This window comes from Falco cherrug, chromosome 8, assembly GCF_023634085.1.
Source record: "Falco cherrug isolate bFalChe1 chromosome 8, bFalChe1.pri, whole genome shotgun sequence".
Lineage (NCBI taxonomy): Eukaryota > Metazoa > Chordata > Aves > Falconiformes > Falconidae > Falco > Falco cherrug.
The window spans coordinates 59,966,822-59,986,326 of NC_073704.1; the positions used below are offsets into that span (position 1 = coordinate 59,966,822).

Consider the following 19,505-nt stretch of genomic DNA (forward strand, 5'->3'; position numbering starts at 1 on the left):
TTCCAGAGAAAACACAGCGTAAAGCAGCGCTGCCAGGAAATGGGAACCCTCACACTTGGTGCCTGTATTTATTGTAACTATCCTGACTGAAGTCTTTTGTGTGGTAGTTTGAGAAGCAGCTTGTTGTTGTCATCCTCCTGAACTGCACCATTGTCCAAGTCTGGAAAGAAATTGAGATCTCATCTGTGGTGAAAAACATCCATCTTAGAAAAAGAGACTAAATACAGTAAGGGCAAAAATAGCCTGAAAATGGGTTTGCAGTGATAAAGTAAGTTTCCTGGAGGTCTTGTCAAAGTAATCGTCATCAACAAAGGACTCTTAAATGCATTCAGTACATCAGTGCCCTTTTCCCAAAAGTGACGCTCTCCCTGGTCCTATGATCGCAACATGACCTTCAGTCCCTTGCTTCAAACAAATTCAGCAGCTTAGCAGCCTTCAGTGGAAGGAGCCAGCTCACGTCACTCTTGGGCATTTCCCAGAAGCAGCAAAATTCAAGGGGAGTTTTGCAGCTGAGCAGGATAAAAATCTTGAGCATTTGTGCTAGGCACTCTACCATGGCCGTACCACAGGCTGGAGAGCTCTTCTGCTGGAATCAAGAATCCCTTTGTCTCAGTACTCCAAATGTGCAAAGCTCCTTTATGAATTACAGCAGCTAAAATACATACAAAAGAAGCAGCCAGTTTGTTGGCATACTAGCAGTATTAAATGTCATTATACTGTTAAGCTTCAAAGTTACTGAGCTTGGACCAGAGTTCTTCCCCACTGAAAGCCAGTCAGTGACTGCCGGCTAAGGCTTGTGGGCAGGCCAGCACTAACCAGAGGTGCACATCTGCTGTCTGTGCCTAGCTGTGAGTATACAGCCATAGCCCTGTGTCAGAGCATCCACAGCTACTTTTAAGCTACTACTGAACTTGTGGGTCTTCCACCTGCCCTACGCTGACAGGCCTGACTTGGTAAAACTTACCACAACACTAACAAAAGAGCACAGATATTGACCAAAATTGAGAGGGGAATATTTTAGACAGTGAAATCACATGGCTTAGTGGATATGCCTTTCAATTTTTGATAAATCCCTCAGTGAAAACATAGGCAATGTGTCGCCATAGGTACCTTTCTAATTAAACTAAGAACACACCACATCTATTCCTCAATGTCCAGTGCTCTTTCTCTTGGGTGCAATTTACAGTGCTGGGTTTGATCTATGAGCATCTTGTGTGGCTTGGTTAACGGCTGCCTTGGAGCGTGCTCCTTTCTCCTCCAGCCACTGCAGAGACCAGCAGGATCCTGTGTCAATGACTTCCTGAAGCCAGTGATCTGGACAGTTCTGTCTTACCGGAATTAGTGCCCCTGTTGAGCCAGTAAAAGATGTATGTTGAAGTTAGCACAGAGCATAACACTAAGCAATATGAGTGAGAATGAAGAGGGTGCGTATTAACGAGGGAAACCAAACTGGTGACTGTCAGAGAACACTTTTCACAAAAAAGTATGGCGTGAGTGAGCTGCTGCTGAAGAAAATACATCACTTTGCCACCTTTTTTTTCCTTTCCATCTGAGAATTACATCTGCATGTCAAATGATGATGAGCAACAACCTCACCTTTCCTTCTACAGGCTGCTGACAACATAGGAAATGTGGCTTGGTTGCCTAGAGAGACAGAAGTGATAAAGATGTGGAATGTCTGAGAAGCAGAGGCCTCTTCTCACTGGACGACTTCTGTGGTGTTTTATGTATTCTACCATTGCCTTCCCTTGCCCGTGGGAGACGGGTTACATCTCAGTGCCAGAGAATGACACTGTCACCAGCTGGGTGAAGCTAAGGGGCTTCACCTTTGTGTGCTAATATCAAAAGGTCCTTTTGTAGGAAGGCAGAAATAAGGAGAGAGAGGGAGACCAACTCAAAAATATTCTTGGGGTTTTGTGGTTTTGTGATGTTTCTTCATTCTCCCAGGTGTCTTGTTAAAAATGAATTAAAATGGCACAATTAGCTGCTACTGAGAATTCACAATGCCACTGCATCAAAGTACTTCGGAGTACTTACCAAATAACAGCTGAGTAATTGGTACCGATCTCTACTGTCTGTCACAGACAATGGACATGGAGAGGGTCCTAGAGAGAGAGGGTCTTTCTTTATTGAAGAAAGGAAATGAATGTTTAAACAGGCTGATTATAAACAACATATATAAATGAATACGATTAGCAATAGCTAAACTGGCCTTTTTCTTTTTTCTTTCTTCTTCTTTTTTTTTTCTCCGCCCCTGCATCCTTCCATATAGTTTTCTTCTGGTTGGCTATAGAATGGGTTCCCTGGTGATAAAATATGAAAAGGCAGAAATAATATTCCTTTCACAAAACCACGGTCAAAAGGCCCTTGTTCTTCTTAAAAATGGAAAATGTGGACACGTCATCTGGAAACCACTGCCTGACAGTGGCTGCAGGACAGTTGCAGCTTCTTCCATACGTCCCCTCTAACCTTACTTTTTCTCCTGTTACTTCTTGAGTAGAATTTAGGTCTTGACTACTGTAAGGACCAAAACTATGAAGTCCCGCATTTCCCATGTCAAACCTACCATGCATGTACCATCAGTCCTTGTGTGTGGCACACACTCATCCTCCTCTGGCACATGTGTGTTTGATCCCTGCAGGCAGAGCCACGAGCCCAGATTGCAGGGAACCTGCCAACCCTCTGCTTTGGGTGGTGATTTACTGCTTTCCCACATCTGCAGCATGGTACAGCTGCATCTGCCGCCCCAGCTCTCTGCTTCTGGGTGGCAGAATTTCACCCCAGGAAAAGAACGAAAGAAAAAGAAAAGCAGCAAGACAGGAGAGTGGCAGGAAAGAATTTCTGATTAACTCTTTTTCACAGACTACATTTTTATTTGAGACTATACCAATTCCAGTTTTCATAACAATGCATTTTTCCTTTGACAACTGCTTATTTCATTTCATATAATTGTCTAAATAGTTAGCACACTGCTAATGTTTCCAGCCAGAAATTACTCCCCAATGTGCCAGATCCAGACCTTCCAGTAATTTGTGTATGTAAATTCAGATTACTATTAGTTCACATGTAATACTACAGGTAACAAAATGAAAGAGCAGATACAAATTATCTGCATAAAAATCTGCATAAAATATTCACATATGGAAACCTAATTTTTCTTGTTTGTATAAATGTCTGAACATGTAAGATCTATCAATCAATCTCACTTGTATCCATATAGCTCAGAAGCATGTCATATTTATTATATGAGTCCTAACATCATCTTCCAGTAGTTCATAAAATATGAGCACTGGCAGGAGTGATCAGAATTCAGAACTGTATGATCATTTGGTTGCTACTGTGGGTCTAAAATGTCTTTTTTTTTTCTGCTATGAATTTTTCTCATTTAACAGTCAACTAAACTATAGTGATCTGGGAATTAGCAGCTGAGGACTGTTCAGCACTGCAGGATGCTTAATGCAATTAGCAAAGTTAATAAAATGTTGGACAGGTGCCTTGTACCAGGGGAAAAAAGGCATTGTTCTTATTTGCTCAGGATCAAACAGTTATATTACCTTGTTTCTTTTAAGAAAGAGTTTATGCTTAAAATGGAATGAAATAAAGAACAAAATCAATGATTGTCCTGTTATTGGTTGAATTCTGCAGTTAGCTTTTTTGTTTTCTACCTCTAGGAGAACAGCTTCAGGAAACAACACATATCTACTTGCAGAGGGGCACAGAAACAAAAGGTACGCTGAAATGGGCAAAGCCTGAGAAGATTACCCTGGAATATCTAAGGAACAAGTTGAAGCCAGCTCTGAACCATCTACCTTTAACAACTGGTGGAGGATGGGAAACATAACAGAGGTCAGAGAGGACTGAGCATATTATTCCTCCTCTTTTGAGAAAGCTGATCCTTGAAAATCACAAACTTAATCAGCTTAACACCTGGAAAGATGGTAGAAAAACTGAGTCAAGGGGAGACAGCTGAAAACTATTGATCTCTACAACTGGGGGAAGAAGACTCCTGCTGAAAGGTCCATAAAGCATAAGAAAAACAAGGATGTTGCTAATAAGGTAAGTGTGTGAGTCTACTTGTATCTTTACTCGAGAGCTTGCAAGCTGGAGGACTTCATTTTGGGTGAATGTTTTCCTGCATCTGTCCTTGAGGGAAAACTAAACTAGGTAATTCTCTGAAGTTATTTCTATGTTGGTTTTAGAGGAAGACTGGGAAGTCTGAGTGAGAGCCTGTAATTATGATGGGACTTTAAAATAAAAAGGTTAACATTTAGGGAAAAGACCTTAAGATGGAAATTGCAGAGTCAGTCTATCAGGCTGCCTGTCCTCTGGTTCAAGCCATGTTTTTCTAGGTTATGTTGATTTTGTATTAACATGCAGGAATGTCCAACTCCTTAGACACCACCCAGGCTGATGTATGGAGAGAGGTACAGATGTGCAGGCTGTCTGCTGCTCCCCTCCACAACCCTGGACTAGGAGAATTCCCTAATCCTGCTTATCTGAAGTGTTTACTCTCCTCATCATGTCCCAGTGTCGGCAAGTGTGGCATGGCCACGTTTCAGCTTTGAGTCATAGGGTGAAAGAAGTCTGGTCTGGGGCCTGTAGCAACTAGAAATCATTACCTTGTGTTGGCTGCTTGTCCTCTGGAAGATGAATTTGTGGGCTTGATCCGTTTTCCCCACATACGTGCATAAAACGCCCACGCATCTGGCTTGTATTGGCGTGTCCTCATTGGCAATTTCCCTACAGATGAACTGAGCCGGGGAGAACAGGAGCGTCTGAACCAGCTGCAGCTCACCTGGCCCCTCCAGAGCACAGGTACAGCAAGGGAGCAGCGGAGGGGGGATGCTGCTCCCGCTCAGCCAGCCAGAGCATCCTCTGTTGCCACCCTAAAGCAGTGCCACGCTCCTGCTCGGTAAGATGGCCCTTCCCCAACACCTGCAATAACCTCTCATTTGCGTAAGGAGGATATTTACTCCTCCCTTCCCAGGGAGACCAAGTCGCTTTGCTTTCTAAGGACATGCACTTTAAGAAATAAGTAAATAAACGTTGCCCCTTATTTTCACCTGCTGCGAGCCAGACGCTTCCACTGAACCCTCAGGTCCGTGAGCGCGGGGGGCGGCCGGGGCTGCGCGCTGCCGCGGAGCGAGCGGGGGGGGCGCACGGCAGCCGCGCCGGGGGATTTCGATCAGCACGGCTGCCAAAGCCAATTATCAGGAAGAAGACGATATAATTATATTAGGGAACATCTGTACTTCATTAAAAGCCCTCGCGGGGCGGACTCACGCCCGGCCACGTTATGCACAGGCGCTCCCAGCCGCTCCTCGCCCCCCGCCACCGTGCGCGGCCGCCGGCGCCACCGCCCCGGGCACAGCCGGCCCCGCTCCCGCAGCTGCACCGCCCCGGGGCCGCGCCCGGCTCCGCGCCGCCCCCCCGCGCCCCCGCCCCGGGCGGCTGCACCTGCCCCCGCGGCCGGGCCGCCCCTCCCGCCGCAGCCGGTCCCATCCCGGGCGCGGCGGGCAGGCGGCGCTCTGCGGCCGGGCTGCGCCGGGGCTCCGGGGCGGTGCGGCGCGCTCCGCTCTTCCTCCTCCTCCTCCACCGCGGCGGCGGCGGGCAGATGCGGCGGATCGTGGGGCGGCTCTCGCCCGCAGCGGGCTCCCGTCCCCCCGCCGCCCCCATGGACGGCAGCGGGGGCAGCAGGCGCGCGTAGCTCGGTGAGTCCCGCCGCGGCCGGTCCCGGTGCCGTCCCCTCCCCCAGCACCCTGCCCGCCGGTAGCCCGCACCGCACCGCGCTGCCGCAGCCGGGAGGATGCTGCCTCCCTCTCCCGCGCTCCCCCCGCCGCAACCCCCGCGCCCCACGCGTGCTGGCGGCGGGGCCCGGCTGGCGGCGGCGGGGACCGGCCGGCGGGGCCACCTGCTCCCTGCGGCGCGGCCCCGGCTCCCCGCGGCGGCGGCGGGAGCGTCACCCCGGCGGCCCGGTCCCTCCTGCCGGGATGGGCTTGGGGAGAGCGCTCCCGGCTCCTGGCGGCGAGCGCCCTGCCCGCCGCTCCGGTGGCGTCCTGGGCAGGGGGGGCTTGCAGTGGGACTCCCGAACATTTGTTCCAGGGTAGGACTTCATATCCATCTCGGAGTTATTTTCTTTCAGCTAAATTTCATTTAAACTGGCTCGGCAGTTGTGAGAAGCTCAGGGGAAAACGTCAGTTTGAGGACTGTTTTCTTTACCTTGGGTTTAAAGACCTTTCTCTTTATATTAGGTCATGATTTATGTTTGTGAAATAATCTTGTTGTGATTTATTTACTCCTGGAATTCCAACAGTCCTCTAAAACAGGCTTGTTAGAGGCTGGAATAATCAGCTCCAAGGCACAGCCAGTGCCCTTGGTCGTAACAGGTGCAATGTGCATATTCTTATGAACAATGAAATGGTTTCAGCATTCAGGTTTATTTGTATGCTCTGCATTTCGGTGACTCTGAAGAAATTGTCATGCTATGTTATGTCAAAGATGCGCTTACAGCATGAGCGTGTCCATAGAACCTAATTAACAGGGCACGGGAGCAGCTGCACAGACCCTGGCTGTCAGTGATGGCTTTAATACCCAGGGTATTCCTGGGTGACACTGTATAGCTTGGGGTATTTTCATGGCTTGTGTGGGGGCCCAGACTGGGCACTGGTCCCTCAGCGATGCTCTGGCACAGTATGAAACACTCGGACATGAGGGGGAATAGAGAAGCACAGAGGCGGAACCATTGGTGCTCAGATTGTATTTTCTAGAGTTGATGGTCCTTTCATACAATTCCCTGCCCCTGCATTTTCGGAGCAGGGTGGTAGTGGTGGCACATCTTGTGTCATTACTGAAACCTAAAATGCTGACACTTATATTCCGCAGAAGAGATTTCCTGGGCAGGTATTTCGTAGATAAAAAGATAATCATTGTTTTAGTATCTTCATGGGCTCTGTTTTTATGGCAAAAATCCAGAGTGACACCATATTGGTAATTGACTTAATGGAAGTCATTCAGGAGTTAGAGCTGTAGATCAGAAGGAAATTAAACTGGAATTTAATTATTGCTCTCAAGACAATATAGCACAAAAGGTGTGTTCCAGCAGCCCTCGCCTCGTGCTGTGGGATAGCTGTGCTTTGTGGTGCAGCCAATGGCACCTCCTGCCTGGAGGTGTCTCTGCCCTCCTTGGCACTGAAAGATGCACCTTGCTGGTGCTCTGCTTTCCAAGATTCTTTAAATCTCACTTTGTTAGGGACAGGAGGAGGAGTGGACTGCCTGTGTAGGATGGGTAAGGATGACTGGGGAACGGGGTGAGGATGGGGAGTGAATTCATTTATTACCCTTCAGCTTTTTATAGATTATGACAAAGAAGTGGTTACAAGCAAAGGAGGAATCAAGGCTTTAGCCAGGGGAATGTGCCTGGCAATGAAGTCTGTTAGAGCTGTCCTCCTGGGTGATACTAGAGGAGGCACCAAACAAAGTGAAGGCACCAGAGATGTCTAAGAAGTCTTAGCTTATTGTCAGAGTTGCTGTGAGACTGCACAGGCTTTGATTTATGCCAGGTAGCTTACCCCGTCATGAGAGACTGTGCTTCTTCCTCCAGGAAGATGGTGAGAGAGGTGGGTGGTGTCTTCTGGGGTACTCAGTCCCCCCCGGTGGTGGGGTCTGCCAGCCCATGCTAATGAGCTGTAAATACCAGGGAACTTTGTGGTGTTCTGTAGTACCTGCAAACCTTGGGACAGCAAAGCGTCTTGCAAAGGAGGTGGAGAAACAGAACCAGCACTTCTACTGCTGCGTTAACTTCTCTTGGACTCCTTACAGCCTCCCCCGGCAGCATAATTCCATCCCTTGTAGTTCTTGGTTTATGGCAGGTGAAGTTAGGAATATACTTCTGCCTCCTCGGAGGCACAGCATGTTGTATAGCTCTAATTTAGCTAACCAAGGAACATAATTACCTTGTTAACCCTTCATAAGGTGTGACTGATCCAGCTCCCTCTGGTTAATGAATTTAAAAGTTGTGTGCACTGTTAAAATACAGCACACTTCTCAAAAAGTTGAGGAGAAAGTATTTCTATTATACCGTTAAGTCAACGTCACCTAATGATGTTCAGCTGAAAAGATCTAAAGTGTTATTTAATCAAATTTGGGGACAATAATCTTAAAAGGATTCCTTAAAAATCCATAGAAATAATTAGCAGCCTTATTTAGCATCTTGGGCGATTTGTGCTGGCGAGAGAGTGATTTGTCCTTTTCACATCACTGGCGAAGCGTGATGTTGCTGTGCGGGTGCTGGATAATGTTTACAGATCTGCTAAAGGCATGAAGCTCTGGATACTGGTCCTTTAATTGCCTGAGGCTTGTCATGCTATACATGCTTGTTCAACAGAGTTTTGAAAATCATCTCTGGGAGTCAGTTATTTGTTGATTTGGTCAGGGATGTGTCCATGCTGCAGCCAAGGATGTAGCTTGAAGCCTCTGCTCTGTAGGGGTGTGTCTGTGACCATGTGGAGCTCAGTGCACCCTAAAGCTGCAGGTACCTGCTCTTGCTGTGCTGAGTGCACCCATGCAGAGTGCTGTGTCCTCTCTCCACTCACTTGAGGCACCTGCACGAAATGAGTCCAGGTGGGGTAGATCTAAGAGCAGAGACTTCTAGATGCTCTGGTCAGCTACCTTAGAAACTTGTAGCCCCGAGCCATTAGTTAGGCCCAGGGGTTTAGCAGGATGTAAATTGAGTTACATGTTTCAGATAGCAGAGATGAGAGAGAGCAGGTGTAATTAAAATGAACAAGGGGGATCCAATGCCTTTTGCTGGGTACTGTTGCTTTCTGTATATCAGTTCGGAGAAAATGTGTTCTGGCTGCTGCTTATGGCACATGGTGCTTGTGGGAACTGGGTGACAGTGCCTGTCCTCTGAGGAAGACCTGTTCTCTCACAGTAGACAGCTAATAAATGAAGTAATAGTAGTAGATTTAATCTGTTTAAATCTGTGTCGTGAGTTCCCTAGTAAACTTCATTTATTCTTTTTTTTCTTATTTCCTTGCTGAGAGACTGCTCTGCCTGTAGAATAGTAGTTCACACGCTCTGGAGTGCAGCTTTCTGGTAGCATCACATTGGTTAAGTTAGAAATGTTTTATCTAAGCAAACTCACTCGGGATGCTTTTTCCCACCTGCAGGTTTCTTCAGAGATGCAGAAGCTTAGCAGGTGTGCAGCAAAGGCCTTTCCTTTGCTGGTCAAATGTTTGCTCATGTCCTAAATATAATTTCTGGGAATTTGTGTTTGGTTTGGAGCTGGGGAGCACTTTTCTCTTTTACCCTCTTTATAGATTCAGAGGATTTAAGCATATGATTAACATTAAACATGTGAATATTCTCCCCAGACTAATTTTTTAGATCAAAGGCAGAATGCTCAGTATGTTGAGAGGATGGAGCCCACAACCACTAAACGCAAGGAGCTGATCTGCTGCTATGCTTGTCTAAAAAGAGTATGTGATATGAGTACTTTGTATTTATGTCTATCTGTGCCCCAAATCCCTCTGCTAACTGCTGTCTTGATGTTCCTTATCTACAAAGCGCTTACAAGCATTAACAAACCTTTGTGATGCTGCTGAGACTTGTTGTTATCCCCATTTTTCAGAAGAAGATGCTGCGAGAGTTTGGTGATCTGCTGAGACCACTGCAGGTTATGGACAAAGCTGGGCGTTGAACTTTAGGCTTTTAATTCCCAGCGCTGTAAGGCAGGGGCAGCAGCACAGCTCTCTGGCAGTACTTGATTAAACATTGCCATCTTTCACAGGATCAGAACGCTCCCCAGATTTCCATCCCAACACAGAGGCTTCTCATACAGTCTACTGGCTCAGACTCCAATCCAAAATACAGTCTGTCTGCAGAAATAAGCGGTAGCCTCTTAAGGGAAAGAATCTGAGAAAATTTTGTATCTGTCCTGACTCTCAGTCTTGCTGGAGAGCTGTTGTGTCAAGACTCCGGTAACCTGAATGGTTGGAGCTTAAGAGGAAGGGGGATTTTTCCATCTTCTCCTCCTGTAAGTGCAGTGATTCTTGATTTCTTTTGCCGATTTAAAAATACTCGGATTGACTTTACAGAGCAGAGAGCCTGAATCCATGCATATAAATATGCACACACTAGGTCTGGCAGATGAATCTGTTTCCAAATCTGAGGTTTGTGTTGTGTCACTTTTGGCTCCAAGCTGGTTGTACTTCATTTTCGGTTTTGGTTGTTTTCTTTTTCTTCCTGGTTTTATTATGCTTCATTTCCTTAAATTAGAAGAATTTCTCAAAAGAGAACGGGCAAACTTCAAACATGAGGGAATGTGCTTTGCACTGCTCTTGCCCGGCTGCGCTCGGGCAGGGCAGCGTGGAGGTGAGAGGTGGGCATCTGCCATCCTCGCTGCTCAGCCCTTGGGTAGCAACATCCTCCCAGACCGCTGTGGGATGCTGGGGTCTTGAAGCTGTGGTGGCCAAGCAGGCTCTCACTAGATCCAGTAACAGTGGCAAACGCAAGCTTCCACATGTTTTGAAGTTTTCCTTTAAGAAATGTGATTCGTCAAAATCCAATGTCTTGTAATATAGGACAAGTGACAAATTTGCAACAATCCTTGAGCTTCCAGCAGGATAGCTATCTGCTGTACCCGCACGTATAAACGTGCGTGAGGGACATACAAGCCCTAATTGAGGATTTACTACCTTTACGTGCTTTGTGAATGAGCCACAGCCATCCTTAGCTTTTCCGGGTATGTAATGGCATCTTTCCCTCTTTCTTTTTATCCTCTGTAGGGAACCTGTGTTCTCTGAACTAACATTCCCGTCCACATGTGACCCAATCAGCCTTCATCATTGCTCGCTAGATCAGAAACTTCATTAGTTCATAGCAGTGCTGTTCTTCCTTTTTGTCCCTACTACAGCTAAGCTCGTGGCATTTACAGAGTTGTTAGTCATTAATATTCTTTGTATTCTTCATCTTTGGCTTCAGAAAAGAAGGCCTTTCATCTTCTGCTTTGCTTTGTTTTTTAGAAGAAGCCAAGTTTGACTGGAGGAAAAAAGAAACCAAAAAAACATTTCTCTCCTGCTTTCTTATAAGCTTCCAAGCAGTCTCCCCTGCTGACTTTGTACTTTCACAGTAGACAAACATTGACTTTGTTTTCACAGAATATAGCTAGTTCATTTTTTTTCTTGGTTTACCTTTTTGGTTATGCCTCAGCAGCTTGACAGGACAGGATTAATTAGCAGCGACTGTCTTACTTTGCTGAAATTCTCATTCTTTCCACAATTCTTCCATCAGATTTATTGTACCTAAAGTCAAGTAAAGAGAACATAAGCATGTGTCTAACTTAGAAAAATTGTCAAGGGTTTCCCAGGTTTGGAGCCTAGAAAGTTACTGTGATTGATCTGTTGATTCTTGATCTTTTCTTTTTTAACGAAATCAAAATGCTGATACCCAGGAGTGTGTTTTAACTGTGCCTACTTGGGCTGAAGTGTGCATGGGCAAGTGCAATAATAAGCCACGTTCCTCAGTTGGGGAAGGCTTACTCTTCACTACTAAATGCTCACTACTTGTAAGCAGTCGTATCCTTTCCTGATCTGTAGTGCTAACTAAACAGAAGATATGGAGGCGCAGCACTTGATCTCTGTGATCATATGGAATCTCGCAGCTCGTTTCTGAAGAGCAGGACCAAAGCAAAAAAGACCTTCTGACCTGGGCTATGTGTTTGTTCTTGAGGTTCATTAAATGCTTTTTTTGGATGTGCCAGTAGCTCATATGCATTCTGCTCAGGTTTCCTCGCTCCTAACTCTGATGCAGTGCATATCACAGTGTGATCATTAAGTGTGATTACCACATTTTTGACCTATTTAAAAATCTCCGGCTGTGAAATTCCAAAGATTCTAATTTAAGCTATAAAACAGATTATTAATGTGCCGTCGCTTACACATTTCATGGCTCATTTCCTGATTACAGTAATTTTGAATGTGTACGTATAGTCTGTTCCAATGCACGTGTATAAACATCATACACCATGTACAGCCTGGTCATCTGGGACTGGAGCTCATGTTCCATGTTTCTTCCACAAATTAAAGCAGATAGAAAGCTGCAGTGTTCCACATAGCTTCAGGCCTCTTGCCAGCACCATTCTGCAGGGCTGGACCTCAGAAGAGGGTATGGGAATGAGGGTCATGCGGGGATGCAGAAGTTGGGCAAGAACAGACTTTAGGAACATCTTCACGTGGTCCCTTGCTCTGCCCTGCAGACTGGAGAGGAAGCACCACTGCTCAGTGGCCATCCCTGGGTAGCTGCCAGGGGACTTTAGCTGTACACAGGCAAGATGCTATGTGTACTCAGTGGGTCTGCAGAGAACATAGATGGCTGTTGAGATTTTCAAGTTTTTTCCATCACTTCGTTCAAATCTGTCGTCTTGTTCATGGAACTGAAATTCAGCAGAGCTTCCTTACCCACATGCACAGGAAGGGGTTTGGGGTTACAGGTCCATGGGTCACTAGTGCTTTGGCCATTAGGATGATACAGTATGAAACAATTCACCGGGGTTACAGGTGCAACCACAAGCAGTGGATCCAATAGAGAAATTCAGTCTGAAAGATCAAGAGCATGTGAAAATGTTGTATAAATTATCCTGTGGCCCAGTCACTGCATGAGACCTGAATCAGTGAGGCACTTCTGTGCACGCTTGTATTATTGAGTCTACTCCTGGTGAGGATGTAAAGAAAAGCCTATGTCTCACCAAGTTCCATAGGATTAGTTATATGCTTAAAACTGCATCTAGAGATCTCTTCCTGAGCTAGGAGCATGCTTAAAACTAAGCATGTGCCTGGCTGAGTTTGGTGCCGTGGTCCACAAGGGACTCACCCTGCAGTCCCAGTGTCCATGGTTCTGGCTTCCACATCTTTCAGAAAGCAGCATCCCTTGGGTTTGGGAATTAAATCTTAAAATCTGTGTTGACTTCCCACTTAGAGACTGGGTGTGCATTTTACTTCAGTAACAGCTTGTTCCGGTTCCCTTCCTGTAATCTGACAGCTGGAGCTGCTGCAAATCCAGTGGTTTTAATAGTTGGAGGTGTTTGTGAGTCTCTAACATCACCCCCACTGTCACCTGGTCACAGATACAGTGGGGTCCTCTGTGCTTTTCTCAGAGGTGCAGGTACAATACCTATTGGCAGAAGGAGGGGAGAGGGGAAAAAAAAGTGAATGACAAGTGAAGGAGTTAATTTGGCTTATTGATTTATCATTTTGGGTCATGGCACATGATCAGAGTCCTGACCTGACAGAATCAAGTAGCTCTGTTGCTGAAGTTGTTTTGTTTTTGTTTGGGGTGGTTGTTTCGTGGTTTGTCTTTTTGTTTATTCATATATTGTGTTTATTTATTTGTATATTGTGTTTATTGTTTATTATATTGGTTTAAGTGTTTGTCATTTTAGTAATGGTTACTGCATCAATCACATCCAACACAAGTCAGGAAGCAAGCAAGGTTTGGAAGATCAGGGCTAGAAGTCTCTTTACTTTTCTTTCTTTAAAATCCATTGTTACGACAAATTGACGTGTATATTAAACCTGTAATCTTGCAGATATTTTAAATAGTTGAATAATTTGAAGCATGTGAGCCGTTCTTCAGAAGTCAGTGGAGGACAGTATGTGAGCCTGGGCATAGGCTACAGGCTCTTAGCTATTTAGCTCTTTTCTTGCTGCCATGTCAATTTCTTGGCTCTTTGGTCCTGCGTGAGCTGTCAGATATGGATGCTTGCCTCTGTGTGAGATTAGCAGTGATTTTATACAAGTTTGGGATGCAGGATGAAAGCAAGGTGAGATGTGACCCTTCTCTTTCAGGACCTGGAGGTGAACCACTTGTGCCTTGTGCACACAACATGAGAGGTGAGAACCAGGCAATAAGCCATGGTACTTGTCCCCGCTAAGGAGCGGTGTCCCTTGGCATTTTCTGTCCTACTCAATGGAGAGGTGCAATTAGTGCTCCTCATCTCCGAGCACTGCTGGAGGACAAAGTTAGCAGCCTCTCTCACGGCTGCTGCTGTCCCTAGACCTGGAGGAGAGATTTCTGTTCCTCGCGGCCTGTGGAGGCTGCCAGTACAGGCCTTGTGTGCTGATGCTGTGCGTCAGGGACAGGATTTGTGCTTTTGTTCCTGGACTGTGCATATGTTAAACAGCATTTCAGCTGTTCAGTGTGTATTGCTTTAAAACACCAGCAATACAAACTCTGTAAAGGCAAAGTCGCTGCCGTTTGTTACTTGGTTGATGGAGAAGATTTGAATCCTTCTGTCTGCCTCCCAAGTGAGAAGTTGGTTGTGAGGCTGGCTAAGCCTTGGTAGGAGATATTGCATAGTGTACACAGCTGGGAGAGCATCAGCTTGTTGTTTGCAGTTGTCTTATTTCTTAATGTGTTGTAGTAAATTATAAATGTACATAAACACCTACGGAGCATTTCATTCATAAGCTGCCAGACTGCAGTGTGCATTTTGAAATTGCTGGTTTGGGGTTTGTTTTTGTTTTCTAGGAAACTTCATTATCTGATACTAGGCATTTCTTAAAAATAAATATAAATCACATGAGAACCATGTGTCCATTAGTGATTCTGCCAATAAAAATGTCATCTTTTTTTCATTCCATGAAAGATGTGCAACATCTTTTTGTTCTTTATGGCACGGTTGTTAGCTGTTATTATGTCATTTCAGGAATGTCATTATTTGCAGACTGGTGGATTGTGGGGCTGGGAAGCATGTGCCACAGCGTCATGTAGGCCAACAGAAGTATTTGAGGGTATAGATAAGATTAAGGAAATGTGCAAGAGGTTTGTATAAATAGGGATGGTTACGATTAAGTCCCTCTTGTGGCATTACCCATATACCTCTTTCTTCTGGGGCATAGCAGTGCTAACAGCTACCCAGTTTGTGAATTAAAGCAAGCATCTTCCCAAGCGGAACCACAAATGACAGCAGAATTATGATTAAAGGGCAGTCAGTACTGATGGCAAGCCCAACATAAAATACAAGTCTGGCTGCAGTTCGGAGAATGTGCCCATCTAATAAGCAGCTTAACTTGGTGTATTACTGTGAAATAGAAAGAACCATGAAATATGTGATGTGAATAGTAGGCTGGATTTCCCTGTCACTTCGTATTTATGTTCCTGGAGCTGCCCTGGCTTCGCCAGGGTTACTTCTGAATTACGCCCAAGTGCCCAAGTGCATTAGAGGTAGATTTCCACTTCTCAACACCATTTGTTTGGTTTTTTTAATGTGGAAACAGCAGTGTAATTTCTCTGTTGTGCCTCTAGATTTGAAGTTTACATATCAGAGAAAATGCAGCCAGTAAGACTAATTGATCCAAATGTTTTATTTTTACTGATCAGATGCTAACTGCTACAACTTCATTCAACTCCACTAAAGAAGAGAGGTGGTTTTCCTTTCTCATTAATGGGAGTTGGATTGGACCATTAAAGGCCAATTTCAGCAGAGATATTAGCAAATACTAAGGCTTGATCCACAGCGTTTTGCGGTCAATAAATCAGCAATTGCTATCTACGCGATAGTAGGTCTAGTAGACGTTTGAGTGTCTTTGAGAGGGCTTGTCTCTAGTATCACTTCTTTAAGTTTTCTGAAATCTGTTAAATTGAGATAAATCCAGTGACTTGTTCATGTCTATTGGAATTGTTCAAAATTTATGTTCTTTACTGAGAATAGACTGTGGCCTGCTGTGCTTGGGTAGGGGAAATAGGAGCTTTTCCCCTTGGCCTATAAATAGCCTGCCAAATGTTTGTGTTCTAAAGGAGGTGTTCAACCAACCGCTGAAACAGTATTTCGAAACTCCTTTAAATCACTTCCTAATCGTTTCTGTTACGGATAGCCAGGTTTTACTTTTTGTAGGCTTTTACATGCATGAAGTTCCCTTTTAAGATTGTTGTCTCTCTCTCTTGCCTCCCCTCCTAGCATGATTCTTCTCCTTTACAAGCCATGTCCAAATATCTCAGTGGTATGTTTGTGGAAAGAAAAGCCTATTGTATAAGGCTGTGTGTATGAGTGTTTCAGCATGTAGCACAAGAAATCTGAGGTTCTGTCTTGCACACCTTCTATCTTGATGTTTTGACAAGTCCCATTTAAAAACTCTTATGGCAAGTGATTTTTATGAGCACATGTGGAGAGGAATGTGTAAAGTGCTTGGGATGGTAGGGACTAGGAAGACGCATGACAACTGCTTTGTGTAAGATGATCGGTGTTCTGAGGAACAAATGGTGCATTGAGATGACAAATGGAGCAGCGGAGGTGCAGCTGGGCTGCAAAGGCTGTTTGATAGCGGAGGTACCGCCGAGCGGCTCGATGAAAGGATTTTGTATGCTGGTCAGTATAAACAATTTCCTGTTAGGTTTGAGCTTTCTTATAAATTAATGATATAATTCTCATTGATTTAATTAAATGGGGTTCCAGAGTCTTGGTTTGTAGAGTTTCCTGGTAGTGGTTTTATAACTGGAAGAGTTTTAGGCAAATAAATGGCCTTTATTTTCTTGCTTGCTTGGGTGGGGTGTCTGGTGATAATTAGTGCATTTGTCAAGGCGTCCTTCCGTGTTAAGAGACAGGCTGTTACCCACTTTTGATAGACGGAAACAGAGGGACAGTGAGATTATGGGACTTGTTCAGAGGCTGCTGTGTGATGTAGCAGAGCACAAGAGTTAAGTGCTGGCACCTTAAAAGCCAGACTGGTCCCTTGAGTCGTGTATTGCTCTTCCTTTGGGCTATGCTGTGCCTTTGCCCTTCCTCGGGAGGGCAAACAAATACCACATAAATCTGGCACTGTTCCTTGCACCGGCCTCCCGAAGGCAGACAGGGAAGAGAGAGTGCTGACCTGTCCCATCAGTGCGCTGGGGTGCTTGGTGAAGTGGGGAGCAGATGCCTTTCAGCTGCAAAGGGAAAGAGAGATCTGCTCCTCATTTTTCATCATGGTAACTGCAGAAACTCTCCCTCGGTGCAGACCTTCCTCTGGAGCTTGAAGACTAATCTTAGCCCTCTGTTGCAAAGGTTTGGAAAGCCAATGAGCATCAGTGCGCAAATGGCCTTCCAGCATCTGAATAAAGAGCACAGTAAGGAACCCAGTTTAATTCCCATTGAGGTGTGATTCACAAGCTGCCTGAGGACCTGGGGACCTTGTACCGATCTGATTTGGAAAAGTGCATCGGGACTGAAGGCAGAAGCCAGCCAGTAGTGTCCCAGAAGGATGGAGAGGGGAACCAAAGCAAAAATTGTAGGGGAAGTAGTAAAAACTGACACTTTCAACTTAGCAGGTCTTACTTTTAAACGTCCTCCCAGGGGAAAGGTGTTTGGGAGAGCATCACTTCAGTCTTTCACGTGGCTCTGGCTGAAGTCTCCATAGTAATTTGGAGCTCAGAAGGGGGATGGGTTTGCCCAATTTCTTTCCCAGTGAATCTAGACAGTTCCTGGTTTCCATGGTGCCAGAGCCATGAATGTGGACACAGCACCTGCCTGGTTGATTCCATGGGAAAATACCCCCTGCCCAAACTCAGGGCCAAAGTCCTGGTCAGTAGAGCTGGGTTGGGATGGAGCAGTGGTCCTGCACATGATGGCCTCTTCCCTTTTCACACCTGCAAAGCGTCTAAGGCACAGCTCAGCCAGCAGTTTCCTTCATTGGTTTGTGACAGGAGGGAGTGAGGCCAAGGTCCTCCTTTATCAATAGGCCAGCTTTAAAAAATAATAATAATAATAAAAAAAACCCCAAACACCAAACCTCTTCAGCTTTGACCTTGGCTTATTTCCCTGCTGTGAACAAGCACTGTTTGATTCACAAGAGGCTGTGCGTATGTTCTGCATTCTGACAGTACTGAGAAATATTGAAAATCTTGTTCCTAGTAGAATAGAAGAGGGCTGGGTTCATTCCTAGCAGTGGAAGAGAACTTTTTGCATAGATATGAGCTAATATGGAATATCATAAGAAATGCAAGCAGTCTTTAGTCTGGTATATTATAAAGCAAAGGCAGAATACCAGAAAACATAAGGGGGGAAAAAAGTAATTAAGAGTCACCTTGGCATGACCTTCAAAGGGTGTTCCTGCTGTCAGCAAGCAAAGCACAAGTGCGAAGACTTGAGGTTTTGGTGCCTCACCAGCTTGGGCTGGGAGCGCTGAAGTGGTCCCCGCTGTTGGCACTGTGGGGAGCCAGTGCTGGTTTTGTGGCTTTCTATTTCGTCAGACTTCATGTGCTAATATCGCATCGCTCCTGCTAGTTCTGGTTTCTCTCGCTTGAGTTTGAACGTGTGTTGGTTTCTTCAGGAGATCAAGAAGGAATTAATGCCCCATTCTACTTAATTGCTTTTGTCAACAGCTAAAATTGTGACCAGACTGCTCCACCCCAATTAGTAAAACAACAAGTAAAAGGACTTAATTAGACATCTGAAATCTTACTGCTTCCATGGCTTGGGAATGCTGTGGCAGACCAGTGCATGCAGCTAGCTAATACAGTGTTAGTTCTCCACTGATGAGCAGAATCACTAGTTTCCTCATTTAGAAGTACTTGACCTTAAGATATGAAAGTATATCAATGAGGTGACTTTTAAATCATGGGAATTTGTGTCTCAAGACTCAATATCTGGATTGTATTTATATGTATCTTATTATTTCTACTAATTACTGTGTCAAGTAACTAGTTTAGCAAGACCAACTTATAGGATGAATGACAGTAAAACCTTAGGAAGTGAAGATTTTTTTTTTCCTAAAAAAGGAGCAAAGGGATTTTTACCCTGAAGTTAGATTTGCAAAGCCTCTGACCCTCCCCCTGTTGGTGGTTTTTTTCTGAAAACAAAAGATACAGTCAGCACAAGTCACCATTTCCTCAAAAGGGTCATTTACCTTTCATAAAAAACAATAAAGACCTATATAAATATTCTCCATATGCTGCTACTGGATTGTATTACTGAAATATGTCAGTATTTGTGGCATGTGCAGCCCTGTGTTTTACGATGCCACTTGAAAAATGCAAGACGTTCATGTGAGTTATTTGGAAGACGGTGACAAGACTATTTGACATAGCTGTGTCTTAAAGAGCATTTTCAAGCATACAGTGGAGAGAGAGAAACGTGCGTGACCAAGCGTCACCAGCGCTGGGGTAGCAGACTTCAGCCCATGTGCTACTAGAAAGATGGTTATGGGGCTTCCCAGTTTGCTGGATTACTTTTTTCCCGGTGTGACCTGTGGGACTGAGTGCTTACAGGAACTAAGCAGATGGCTATGAAGATCTTTTCTGCATGGCTTCCAGAGACTTGAAAGCAGTTTTTTTGACAGCTTATGTAGATTGGATCTCTACCGTACCTAGGCATTTCCTATCCATGGCTTTACTGAGCTTTTCAGATAATCTGCATGTCACCGAGACTTATTGCAGAGCTCAGCAGTAGAAATGCAGACACAGAAGAATCTGAGAAAGGTCATTTTTGACCTCTTAAGCAACTTAGACTTTCACTTGACAGTGTTGGCTAGAGC

The 19,505-nt window shown here is 45.2% G+C and overlaps 1 protein-coding gene across 1 annotated transcript in view; it reads left to right on the forward strand.

Annotated features, from left to right (window-relative positions):
* The first annotated feature begins 5,531 nt into the window (after positions 1 to 5,531).
* Positions 5,532 to 19,505, forward strand: part of RASGEF1C (RasGEF domain family member 1C) — an 80,782-nt gene continuing 66,808 nt past the window's right edge. Inside the window, exon 1 of the mRNA XM_055718967.1 lies at positions 5,532 to 5,711. The gene's annotated coding sequence lies outside the window, so the exon portion shown is untranslated. The remainder of the gene's footprint in view (positions 5,712 to 19,505) is intronic.